The sequence below is a fragment of the Choloepus didactylus genome, chromosome 6 (assembly GCF_015220235.1).
Source record: "Choloepus didactylus isolate mChoDid1 chromosome 6, mChoDid1.pri, whole genome shotgun sequence".
Lineage (NCBI taxonomy): Eukaryota > Metazoa > Chordata > Mammalia > Pilosa > Megalonychidae > Choloepus > Choloepus didactylus.
The window spans coordinates 122897372-122911013 of NC_051312.1; the positions used below are offsets into that span (position 1 = coordinate 122897372).

Here is a 13642-nt window from a genome sequence, read left to right on the forward strand (position 1 = left end):
AAAAGGATTATTTGGAAACAATGTGGAGAATAACTTAGAAAAATGGAAAAATTCTTAAAAAAAATAATAAACTACCAAAACTGACTCAAGAAGGAATATAAAATATGAACAGTCCTAAAACAATGAGGTTTTTAAATCAGTAATCAAAATCCTCCCATAAAAAAAGAAAGCCCCTGAGCAGAGAGCTTCACTTGTGAATTCTACCAAACATTTAAAGAAGAATTAACATAGATTCTTCTCAAACTCTTCCAAATAATTAAAGAGGTAGGAACACTTCCTAACTCATTCTATGAGCCCAACTTTACATTGTTACTAAAGCCAGTTAAAGACAACACAAGAAAGGAACACTAGGCCAATATTCCTATGTATACAGATGCAAAAAAATCTCAACAAAATACTAGCAAATTGAAGGGTCATATTAAGGGGATCATACATCAGGACTAAGTGGGATTTATCCCAGGAATTCACAGTTGGTTCAGCATATGAAAATCAATTAATGTCATATACCACATTAACAGTACAAAGGAAAAAATCTCTCAATAGACACAGAAAAAGCATTTGACAAAACCCAACACACTCTCATGAATAAAATACCAACAAACTGAAAAAAGAGAATGTTCTCAAAATGATAAAGGGCATCAATGGAAATCCACAGCTATCATCATACTTAACGGTGAAAAACAGAATCCTTTCCCCCTAAATAAGGAACAAAACAAGGATTTCCATTCCTTTCTCTTCTCTTCGACACCATACTGGAAGTTCTAGGTAGGACAATTGGGCAAGAAAAAGAAAATAAAGGCATTCGTATTTGAAAAAAGAAGTAAAACGTCTCTATCTGTATATGCCATTACCTTACATAGAAAAGCCTAAGGAATTCATAAAAAAATGTATTAGAACTACCAAACAAGTTTAGCAAGGTTGAAGGATATAATACCAATATACAAAAATCAATTGTATTTCTATACATCAGCAATGAAAATTCTAAAATGAAATTAAGGAAACAATTTCATTTACAATAACATCAAAAGGAATAACATACTTAGAAATAAATTTAACAAAATAATTGCAAGACTTGTACACCAAAAATCACAAAACATTGTCAAAAGCAATTAAGGGAGATCTAAATAAATGTAAAGAAATTTCATGTTCATGAATTGGAAGACAATATTGCTAAGAGGACAAATATTCCCCATGTTGATTTATAGATTTAACACAACCTCCATCAAAATTCCAACTGCCTTTTTTTGCAAAAAATCACAAGTTGATCCTAAAATTCATATGGAAAAACATGGAACCCAGAATAGCCACAAACAATTTTGAAAAAAAAATAATAATAATAACAAAGTTGGATAACTCACACTGAAAACATCAGTAATATGAATAAACCTCTAGCCAGAGTCATCAAGGGAAAAGAGAGAAGACACACATTACCAACAACAGGAATTAGAGCAGTACATTACTACAGATTTTCCATATATTAAAATGACAATAAAGGAAGATGAAATGGACAACTTCCTTGAAATACACAAACTACCAAACTCACTCAAGAAGAAAGAGATAAGAGGAATATGGATTGATTACGATTGCTACTTGTTGAAGCTGGGTGATAAGCACATTAGGGTTCATTATGCTATTCTCTCTACTTTTGCGTACATTTGAAAATATCCTTAATATTTTTAAGTAAATAAATAAATATAGCCCAGAACAAAATGAAGATTTATCAAACATTTATGTTACTTTGACCAATGAGATTCTGCCTATCTCTAATCTTCCACTAGAAAATTGTGTGGCCTTAGACAACCCACTTAACTTCTCTATGTCTCAGTTTCCCTATATGTCTAATGAAGTAACTGTCATAAATCATAATTGAGATCCTTCTAGATCTCAATTTCTATGACACTGGACTAATGAATTACAAGACTTCCAATTTTTTTTCCTTCCCAGAACTCACTCGGTTGCAATGTGCTACCTTTCTGAGTGCAGGCAGTGCAAAGATTATTCTCTTTGGTGAGTAGGGGTAAGAACCCATGAGTTACTAATGGCTTTTTTCTTCCTAAAAATATACATACCAGAACATAAAAACCAAATTTCTCTTAACTAATTTCTCCCTCTCTCTCCTCCCCATCTCCCCCTCTCTCTCCCCCTCCCCTCTCTGTTCTAATTCTTCCTTCTCCCTTTCTCTATCCCGGCATCTTTTTCTCCCTCTCCACTCTACCTGCTCAAAGAAGCTAATGATCTACACAAATTTGCTCCATAAATGAGAACTGGTGAACCATAAAATGAGTGATATGTCCATCTGGGTCAAATAAACATCCGGTAGGGCTTTTTATTAAAAAGGGCAGTAAATTGTAAAGCTTACTTAAACGCACAGTTTATTCCAAATTGTACCTAATGTATCCATTTAAAAAAGAATTTAGAGTCAGTAGCTAAACTACTTTTAAATGTTATTTTAATATCAGAAATCACAATTTATTTTTTCAAGTATGCTATTTTAAGGGAATAAAATGTACCAAAGTTCTTAGAGGAACATCAAATAATACATATTTATATATAGGCAAGTGTCCCACACACAAATGCATACCCATAATAAAAATTTCCTCATCTGTATATGAAAAGCTTTATATATTTTCTTGAATTCTACAAATAAGTATTTTTGTATATGTGGACATAAGTGACCAATCAGAATGTTATAGAGTTAAAACAACTGAACAAAAGGAAGGAGGGGAGGGGAAGGAGGAGTTGGAGGAAAAGGAGAAGAAAGAGGAGGAGAATAATCAGGGAAGAACCAAAATGTAAACAATACTGATAGAAAGTCTCCTCTGAAGTCTATTTATATTTTATAATGCAGCAGCACTTTTCATTTTCCTTATCCTACATCATTTTCTTCATTTAATTTCAGAACTCTGTTAAAAACATACAGAATGAAACTAAAGGGCAAGAACAAAAATGAAAGGCAATTCCTTTGCATTCCAGAGCAGTGAGGATTTTATTTATTTGTTTTGTTTTATTTCAGTTGGTCTGTTCTTGCAGCATTTTGACTTCATCATTTGCCTCACACTGTGCTACCCCACTCTGTATTCGCCACAGAAGCAATATGAGCTTTCAACAGCCAGGCACACTGAGCAGAGTAAATTTTCTTCTGAGTGCATAATTAGAATTATATCATCCCTTTCCTGTTTGCTCCATTTTTCCTTCACAGCACTTATTTTAACTATTTGAATTCCTACTTTGCAGTCAAATCTACTGTCTGAATGATGGAGCTTATTAAGGGATGCCTCTTTATTCTAAATCATGAATCTGAAATGATGGACTTCTGCTAATTACTTTTTTATAGACTTTATCCAGGTAAAGACTCAAGCACCCTTGTTTTTCCCAATCCTCAGCTCCACTGAAATTTCCTATTTTATAAAAACAACCCTAGTGTAGACATTTTGTTAATATAATAAAATTAACTTTAAAAATTACATTCCACTGAACTAAACTTCAGGTTTTCTCTGATGGTGCCACAGAGTAATAAAGGAAAAATAAAATACTAATATTCTAATATTTTGACTGTTTATTATTGTCATCACTAAAGGGAATTAACATGCAGTACATCTCATTTAGCATTTACCCAACAGGTATCTATTAAATATGTGTGTAGCACCATTATATACTTTGACATAACCAAAGCAAATTTAAAGCAAACTCGATTCCCTATAGATAGGGAGCTTACAATGTTGGAGAGTCAAGACATACACATCATTGTGGCTATTTGTGAATTCAGGCCCATTTTCTAAATTTAGCCCAAATATCAAGTTGTATGTGGTACCATCCATTACTATCAATTACTTTTAGTTGTGTAGTACCACAAAGGAAATGTATCCTCCATAAAAACCCATCATTGTCTCATTGTCAAAAAATTTAAAATGTCTATCCTCTCTCTTCATATTAACCTATTTTGTTCTTGAAAAGGAAAAAAAAAAAAAAAAAAACCTCTTCCAAACAGTTACAAGCACCTACTATCTATCAGACATAATGTGAAGTCCCAGGAATACAAAGAAAATAAAAATATTGTTTCTGTTTAAGGAGCTCAGGATCTAATCAAGAAGACAGACTCACCAAACCCAAGATAAGTGCTAAAATAAGGGGATGATCAAGTAGTGTACTTGGGCCTAGCACAAAATACACACTTAGGGCAAGGGAAGAATGTGCATGTTTAACTGCCTTGTCCTGGAAACTATTTATTATGAACTCTGCAATTTATAGAAAAGTTGGAATATTCTGCATACTAAAAACATTCACATATATCATCAACATTTTAGAAACAGAATATGGAATAACAGAATTAATACTAAATCTTTATGGAATATAATTTTGTCTTCATTTGAGACTTCAGAAGTCATTTAGGATTGTATAATTTCCCAAATTAGTGATTATATAGCAGATGCCCTTTTAACAATTCCTCCTTCTCCGTGGCCAGCTCCCAGGGTACCACAGCTGAACAACCTGACACTTCCCCATTCACCAAAGCTGAATGATCCAAGAGTAGAACCTTGATATATACTGAGCTAAACTATCCATCCTGGACACTTGAAACAAAAGTAAAATTTAGGGCCAGAGACAAGGTTTCATTCTTCTGAGTAACAATGATGCCTCTGCTCTAGAAAAAACAACTGTCTATAACCTCCTGCTGCGGAGTCCCTATATCAGTCAGTATTTGGTTGTGAGATGGAATCCACACAGGCATTTCAATAGAGAATTTTATATAAAGAATTAAGTAGCTCTTGAAGACCTGAAAAGGCAAAAAGAGAACACTAAGCTAAACTGGAGTTAGTAAGTATAGGAAACAAAGGGAAGAGGCTAGAATTGTTAAAACTTGGAGGAAGAGCCACATGGAGCTGAACCTAAATCTCAGAGAAGGGGGTGACAGGCAGCTAGTGCTGCTGTCTCTAAAGCGGAGCAGTGAGGCTGGCCCTGTGAATGACAGAAAAATGACAAACTGGAATCAAACCTGCCGCTGCCAGGCAAAGAAGTGGTTGGTTGGGTGATCTTGACGGGACAGAAAGCAGAGAGGAAAGTGCAAGCTAGTCTTCTTCCTCCAGCCTTGCAGCCTTCCTCTATTCTTCCAGAAAAGTCTAACAGGAGCCAGCTGGCAAAGCAGAAATCTGGTATGCAGTCTACCAGTCCCAGCATCACAAAAGAGTATAGAAGGGTAGGTTTTAAGCTGAAGGGCAAAAGCTGGCAAGATCCCACAAACTGACACAGTTCCTGCTTTTCCCAAGAGTTGAGTAGGCAAAATTTTCTTGGACTCTGAGAAATACTCAAATATCCTTTCAGTCAATCCCCACTTTGGTTAAGCTAACAAGGGTCATTTTTTGTTGCTTGCAACCTAAAGAATCTAAACTAATCCATCCTGATTCTTTTTCCACACTGCTTCCCAGCATGTTTCCGATCTTCCCTTATTCCTATCTTGAGACGCTACCCATGTTCCAAATTGGTTAAGCTGGATTTTAAATTTGGGTCCAGGTGGAGGTCAGATGCAACACAAAGAAAAATCGAGGTCTTAATGCATGAAAAAAGATAGGTTGTTACTTATCAGTCCCAGGGAGAGAGGATTGCCGTGAGGGGTCCTCAGGTAGCATAATCAGCTCAGAAGCTCAACCAGCAGATGGAAAGCAGAGAGAGAGGGACCCGTGGGCTTGTGCCTTTATTGTGGTCCAGGTAGAGGTTAGTAGATTTCCTGCAGGAGTAAAAGGTTGGATAGTTTAAAGCAAATCTGTGCAAAAAGGAAAAGGGACTGGGGGTCCAAGGGTGGTAGAATGGTTAACTTATCATTTGGGACCAGCTGTGGATTTTGGGTGAGGTGTGTATGTGGTGTAGATGGTGGCTGCAGATACCGGTTTGAGTTCTGGGGGAATTTATGCCCCAGGGCTGGAAAGCAGCTTGTTAACTAGGCCAAAGATCCGTGTTGAGGCAAGCGGCTTAGCCAAAGTGAGATGGATGCTGAGGCAGCCCACAAAAATATCTGACAGCTATAATGACCCCATTTCCCCATTTTTGGTCTAGTTTTGGACTTAGTATTTAATACTACTTCTCCATGTTTGACCCTTTGAGGTTCAAGGTAAATGACTCCTAACCGGACATCTTAGTGAGTCCCTGGCCTCACAGGTAGGACCCAAACGAGAAGGGACCTCATGAAGCGAAAATTAGCAGAGAACGGAATGATGCAGGATGGAAAGAAAAGAATGACAAAAGCAAATTTCCCCTCTCCCTTAGCATAACCACAGTTAAACTTGAGTCCATTATTGTGCCTTACCAATACCAAAAAGACAGAGTCAAATGCATCTTGTGCTCCTCAAAAGAATTTTACAGTGACTGGGTAATGACTGTTAACGAGCTAACAATCTAGCAGAGGAGGTTACCAGCACATCTTTTTGAAAACAGGATTTCCTTAGAACAGATAAGCCAAAGTTGTCACCTCTTATCCCATGGAAAACGGAATCTATTTGTTAAATGCAATAGAATCAAGTGCCTGGTGCACAGAAAGTACCTAATTTAAATGTGGGTTCCCTTCTCCCCTTCCCAAAGATGTGTTAAATTATTATGAACTTATGATATTTTTCCCAGGTTTTGGAAAGCACAGCTGGTAATTTTTGCCAGATGATTTCACCCTCTTATTGTTTCATATGAAATAAGACCTCCCTGACAAAACTCTTCGTGCTATTCAGCGTTGTCTCTATGTACTCATCCGTCTATCTCTGATCCTCCCCTTATCTGGCCTGGGATTTCCCTAAGCGTTTTTTCCTGATGAGGCGGCCAGGGGGTAACTATGTAAATATGTAGAAATGTTGACTTATGGCTTCCGTGAGAAGATACAATTTGCCTTCTTTCCAAAACAACTCAATCTATGTAAAGCATCAAAGACTAGTGGTTTGCTTTGCTGTGCTTAAAGTTTACTGGCAATCTTCTTGGGAAAAAGAAAACATTTTTTCCTCTGAAACTCATATCACTATGGAATGGGGCCTTTTTATATTATTTACGTATTAATTTGTCTGTTGTTAGATTATTTGCAACTGTAGTACACAAAGGATGGAAGTATGTGGTTTTCAGTAAGTTCTTTTAGCTTTCTTGTCCTGATCAAAACCTGTTTCAGTACTTGCACCTTGTCCGATCTAAAATTTCTTCCACATCCAACTAAACATAATATCTTCATTTATTGTCATAAATGGCAGTGCTTTATCATCTCCTGATATTTTAAGGTTGTTCTTCTTCTGCCCTTGGCCATTTTACACATGAATACAGTTAATTTAACACCAGCTAATTCTATCACTGCTATATACAAAAGCTCCTTTGTGTTTGTTAGCATTCATCTTAAACTCTAATTTCTAATTTTAAATGACTTTAGCACTTCCTCAACTCACTAGGGTGATAACTGGTTTCCTTAGTGTTCCACTGGATAAATGCAGTCTGAACTTAAATTACAAAAGAAAAAAACCATGAGAAAGAAAACAAAGATTAAAAATACGGCGTGCCTCATCACAAAACGATGATCTTAAGAATCATTCAATGAAGATGGCACCGAAAGCGAAGAAGTAAGCCCCTGCCCCTCCCAAAACCGAAGCCAAAGCAAAGGCTTTGAAAGGCAAGAAGGCAGTACTGAAGGGTATTCCTTACCACTTTGTAATGCACTCTTATGGTAACAATATAAAGGTTGATTCCACAGTTGCAGAATACAAATGATATGAAAATAGGTTAACCATTTAAAACTTCAACTTGATTCCTGAATATTAAAGAAGACTAATGAACACAGTCCTAATAATTAACAATCTTTAACAGCATAGTCATTAAAATAGAGAAAAGTATTTTTCTCTGAAAATGTAATCAATGTTATGTTTCAAATGTATAATGTACTTGTGTAAAGTTATTTCATCATCTCTTCTTCTAAAATTGCCAAGAGCCTTATAGAAAGTAAGAGTGATACATTAGCACATTTTAAGAAATATGGCCTTAGACAACTCAATAAAACTCTGAAACTTTTCAAAGAAATATGCACAAATGTTCCTAAAATCCATTTGCAACCTCAGGTTAGGAATTACTCATAGGTGTTTACCTTTGATTAGGGCACAAATCCTGCAATCAGTGAGTGTGGCCAAGGAAAGGGTCTCTTACCCCAAAGCCTAACAATTTCTGAAGAAGGAACTACCTGAAGTTATCTTCTTAAAGGAGGTTATGACATGGAAGACAATTACTATTCCATGGGTTGTCCAGTACCAAAGCCAAATTGAAAAATCTGGCCTAGTCAGTTTATAATTTAAGGCATTTGGGCAGTCAATAGGATCATTCACAGGTAATCCTGTGTAGTCAGTTATGTATTATCAGTTTTTCAGAGACAGCTGAAACTCTTTAAACATTACTAGACAAGCAATTAGTAGAAAGGCAGCATGATAAATCTAGAATACTATACAGTCCAGAGATTTATCTCCCTAAATAGGAAAAGGTAAAAACAAGGTCAGATAACAAAGCTTTAACAAAACAAAACCAAAACCTGATGAGAGTCTTGGTATTTCAGCTTTGGCACTAGTGCAGTCCCTCATGGAAGCCAGTTGTTTTTATACCTGAGTAGAAAGAATATATTTAGTCAACTGGAATCCACCATTTAGGTGTTATAGATTTTAAACTGACTAGCTACTATCCACATGCATTATCCTTGTTAAAAATCAAAAAGAAAACGTTCTTTTCAAATGACATAGCAATCAGACAGTTATTAATTGAAAAAAAAAAGCATCTTGATTTAATTTCCCTTAAAGTTATTATTCATTTGAGTCTAAAATACCAAACAAAGATGCTTTGGATAGGATGATTCAGGTTTTGTTTAACTAAATATGTTAGAATTTGTTCTAAGATATTTGCTTAAAACCCTTAACCCCACTTCTCCCAATGACCTTACTGTAGGAGGCTTGCCCGTTGTTCTAACCTTAAATCAGCTGATCTTCAAGCAGTATTAAGATCCCTTGTTAACCTCTCCAAATGCATGTGGACAAATGCAGACATTTTTGAAAGTGTTCAAGAAAAATTTTTCCCACCTACCCTACACAGTGTAGCACTTCAGATAATTCAGGAAAATCTGCCTCCCAGGTAGTAGAGCAATGCAATCTTTTTCAAGGTAGAGTGATAATTGAAACAAGATCAGAAAATTAAACACAGCAGGGCAATCATTATAACACAAGACCATTAACTTCTAGAGCCTCCAACTCTGAATCTCACAGCTGGGTAATTAACATGCTGGTTTTAGTAAGAACTTTCCAAATCTCTATTGGACAATGATGGGTTTTCATGGAGGATAAATTTCCTTTGTGGTACTATGCAACTAGGTGACTTTTCAGAACAGTATTAAAAAAGGGGGGGGGGGGTGTTATAAATAAGCATGTATTTTCTCCATTGGCTTCCTTCAAAGTCTGAAACTGCCTTGATGGAGAAAAAAAGGATTGAAAAGTTTCAAAAATTCACAAGCACTGGGCACAAAGTTTCAGAGCCTGAGGACACTGAGAAAAAGTGAACTATTCCACTTTGAGTAATTCAGGCAATTATCAGAGGAATGTGTATAGCATATACAAGAATTTTAAAATATAGCAATACTGTTAAGAAAGAATGATTGGAGCTGTCGGGTTGAGAGAGGGGAAAAAGCACTAGATAATCAGCATAGTCAGCTTGCAGCCTTTTGGACTGGAAAAGGCCCTGGATTTAGGTCAGAAGACCTGAATCCTAGCTCAGCTGTCCCTTTATCATCTATATAACCTGAGGCAAGTGACTTACATTCTCCAATTTCAGTTCCTGCATATCCAGTGCAGAAATAACAACAATCCTCCCAGGACAGTTACAGAAGATGATATGAAAAACAAACAAACAAACAAAAAAACACCTGGAGCTTAAGAAGATGGGTTTGAGTCATGGCTCCGAAATGTCTAAATTAATGTCTTTGAATGTGTCACTTAACTTCCCTGAACCTCAATTTTGTCACACTGTTTACATAAACTTTCTGATATGACTCTGGGGCTACTAGAAGGAAAACACACACTGGAATCATGTCAATGAATCAAGACTCAAAGAATGACAGTCAGAATGGCCTCAGCTAAATGGACAATGAACATTGGTATATTCCTGCAATAAAGAGGGTTCATGGAAACTGGTAAATCACTTGTAAACTTGTGAATTTATCTATTCGGGGATTTATGCATCTTATCTGACTTGATAAGGCAGAGTATTTGGTGATCTTTGCAGAACCCAAAGGTAATCCATGCTTTGAGGGACACTGCCAGGTGGATTTGGGGCCTACTCTAGAAAATAGAGATTGCTGCAAACACTTTTATAGCAAAGGCTTTTCCCTAAATCTTTGCTCTCCTATCCACCCTCAGCCCCACACACCCAGACACAAAGGGAGAAAGATTAGTAGATGGTTTTCACATTTTATAGTTAACTAAGGTGTATTAATCAAGGATTTGTATAGTTCGTGTTGCCTTTTCACAATCTCCTCCCTACAAAATCTATAAGAAGAATAAAAAGCAAAAATCAAAAAATAAAAATTGTTCCATCTGTGATAAAGCGAAGCCAACTACAACTTGTTGCTATCTAAGCAGCTACAACTTCAAATCACAATCTATGAAGAACAGTGCTCAAATACAGCAGAATCTGAACCAAATCCGAGGAGGAGGCTGAGAACAGAAACACATCTTTGTAGAACTCTGCCAGTATCTCAAATCCACCCAAAGTGGGTAGCACAAGTGATATAATAAACCAGCAATCCGTCACTTGAAATAGCAAGATCCAAGAGCTTGGGCTAAGAGAGGGCCACTGAGACATAAGGTAGAAGAAACAGGGCAGAAAGGGATTCATTCAAACCTTCCCTCTTTCAAAGAAGTAGGCTGTTGACAAAACAGGGTAGAAGAGAAGGAATGAGCAACAATCAACTCTTCAATGCATATAGAAGTCAACCCTAGTTTGTCATATTAAAAGCCAGCTATATGCACAGCTTCACTATCAGGTAGGCAGACCACCACGTCACCCAGAGCAGAGACGTAACTGTGGAACTCCATGCCTAGCAGAGTCAATAGAAGATGGCCTGATATTCAAACTTAATTAATTAAAGCTGCTTACTTACCGCCCCAGCTTGTTCTCCTTTCTCCTACATGTTCTTCCACAAGCAGCAGACACCGAAGAGTGTCCCCTATTCAAAAATCAGTGATGTCTGAAACAAAAGAAACAATTTGGTAGGTATATAAGAAAATAAAAATACATAAATAAAAATAAGCAAAAAGTAAAACTATTTTGCCAGAAAACAGAAAAATTTTGAATAATCACTTTTCCATAAATTAAAGACTTATTCTGAAACAAGAGGTTTCAAATAAGAGGTGATAAAAAAGCAAAAAGTTTCAACATGAAATGGCATGAACTCAAAAAAGAAACTGAAGTGAAAAGTAAAACAATTACTAAAAAAAATTACATTAAGAGCCACAAAAAAGCAGCATAGACATACTTAGATCCAGCATACCGTGGACAGCATTGTAAAATGGAATATAAGGAAATGAAAATGACCAGAGTTAAATGGAATTAAACAGAAAATAATAAATATAGAAGATAGAAAAAAATTGCCAGCAAATGCATAATGGGTGTTCCTGAAGACAAGAATAGAAAAAATTGAACAGAAAATAAAATATTCAAAGGTATAATAGTAGAAAACTGTTCTGGCATAAAGGAAGACCTGAATCTACAAATTGAAAGGACATACTATGTCTAATGTGAGAGGGGTCAGATTATATAGAAAAGTCTGTATCAAGGAATTTCCTGGTAAAGAAAGTTATTGCACTCGGTATTAAAAAGTAATTCTAAGGGTATCCAGAAAAAAACCCAACTCTAACTGGCATGAAATTTCTCAATAGCATTCAGTGCAAGAAGACTGTGGAAGAATATCTACAGAGTCCTTAGGTAAATAATCCAAATTTTTCATTATGTAAATATAAAGGCAACAGGGAGATACCTTCAAATATTCAAGAATTTAGGAAATGTCTCAATGAAGCATTCTTGGAAAAACTACTTAATTATGAAATCCAGTCATCAAAAGATGGATGGAGAAACCAATGTAAAAGATGTTAGTGGGGAGATGAAGAAGGGCCCAGGGTGAAGAAAGGCGACTCTTTGTAGAGACTGCCTCCGTCACCAGGTGCAACATGGCAGTGGCTCAGCGCTACCTGGCAGAGAACGACAGGGAGATGGAAGTATGGTTTTACTTTCTCTCATTTCCTCTCTTTACCTTTGTTGGGGAAGCACGCAAAACCCACCCCGGTGGCTTTGCTTTTCAGAGAGTACTGAACTTCTCTGAGCCGTGCATGGGTGACAGCGCCTTGGAAAGCGATTTTCAGACCCACTCTCAGCCTGAGACTTGTGTTGACCTGAGCAAAAAAGACACAACTGATTCCACTCATTCTAAAATCAACTCATGTGAAAACATTCACCAAGAAGATGGTAGTATTTCTCTTTAATTACCTGGAATATTGATGGCTTGGATCTAAACTTGCAAGAAAGGGCTCGAGGGGTGTGTTCTTATTTAACTTCGTACAACCCAGATGTGGTATTTCCAGAGTTATTTCTCCATACTAGAGCTACCTAAAGAAGAGAGCAAGAAGTGATGAGATTACAGGTCATGAAGAAGGGTATTTCACAGCTATAATGTTGAAAAAAATCAAGAGTGAAATTAAAAAGCCAAGAGATTATTCCTTTTCCGAGTACCAAAATGATGAGAAACCTTTTGTGTATGCATGTGAGTGTGTCAGAAAATGAACTTTGCCTTATGACTTCCTATTTGGAGAGCACCAAAGGGCATGCTAAGGAACAAATCAATCAGTTAAAAGTGGTTTTAAAGAAAATGCAAGAGGCTCCCAAGTCAGCTACGGTTATACTTGCAGGTGATACAAATTAAAGGAAATCAAGAAGGTACCAAATGTGGTGGTTTTCCCAACAACATTTTGGATGTTTGGGAGTTTGGGGGCAAGCCTGAGCATTGCCAGCATACATGGGATACGAAAATGAACTCTAATCTTGGAAATACCTGGTACTTTGTAAGCTTTGTTTTGATCAAATACTTTTCAGAGCAGCAGCAAAAGATGGCCACGTTATTCCCCAAAGCTGGGACCTACTTGGGCTGGAAACACTGCACTCTGGCTGATTTCCTAGCGATCACTGGGGTTTTCTGTGCAGCTGAGATATAATATTGTGACCTGCTTTTCAAATATGAGTTTTAAATGTACTGTGCAGTTTTGTTCTGAATTTTAGTAAATAAAAGTTTACCTGTCTGGAAAGATAGGTTTAATATGAAGGAATTAATATAACAGATCACTGTAAAAGAAGGAAATCCACCTGTGACTTCTAGTTCATGGATTGTGTCCTCAGATTTCAGAACTAAATATTAATGTTTACTTAAACTAAAGCAGGCCTGTGTTCAGAATAGGAGGGATCTTAATGAAAGGCACAAAGCATATCAGAGCTTCCCATAATGGTCACAGTGTCAGCTGGGTTGCAAGCAGGGGGCCAACATCAGCTGGGGTAGACTTTATGCTTGATTTGTTTTTTCAATCAGGTACCAGAATTGCTAATATTTAAATAAGTCCTC

At 36.6% G+C, this 13642-nt stretch overlaps 1 pseudogene; it reads left to right on the forward strand.

The window, feature by feature from the left end:
* Window positions 1-4874: 4874 nt before the first annotated feature.
* On the forward strand, window positions 4875-13249 carry LOC119537289 (annotated as a pseudogene).
* Window positions 13250-13642: the final 393 nt, after the last annotated feature.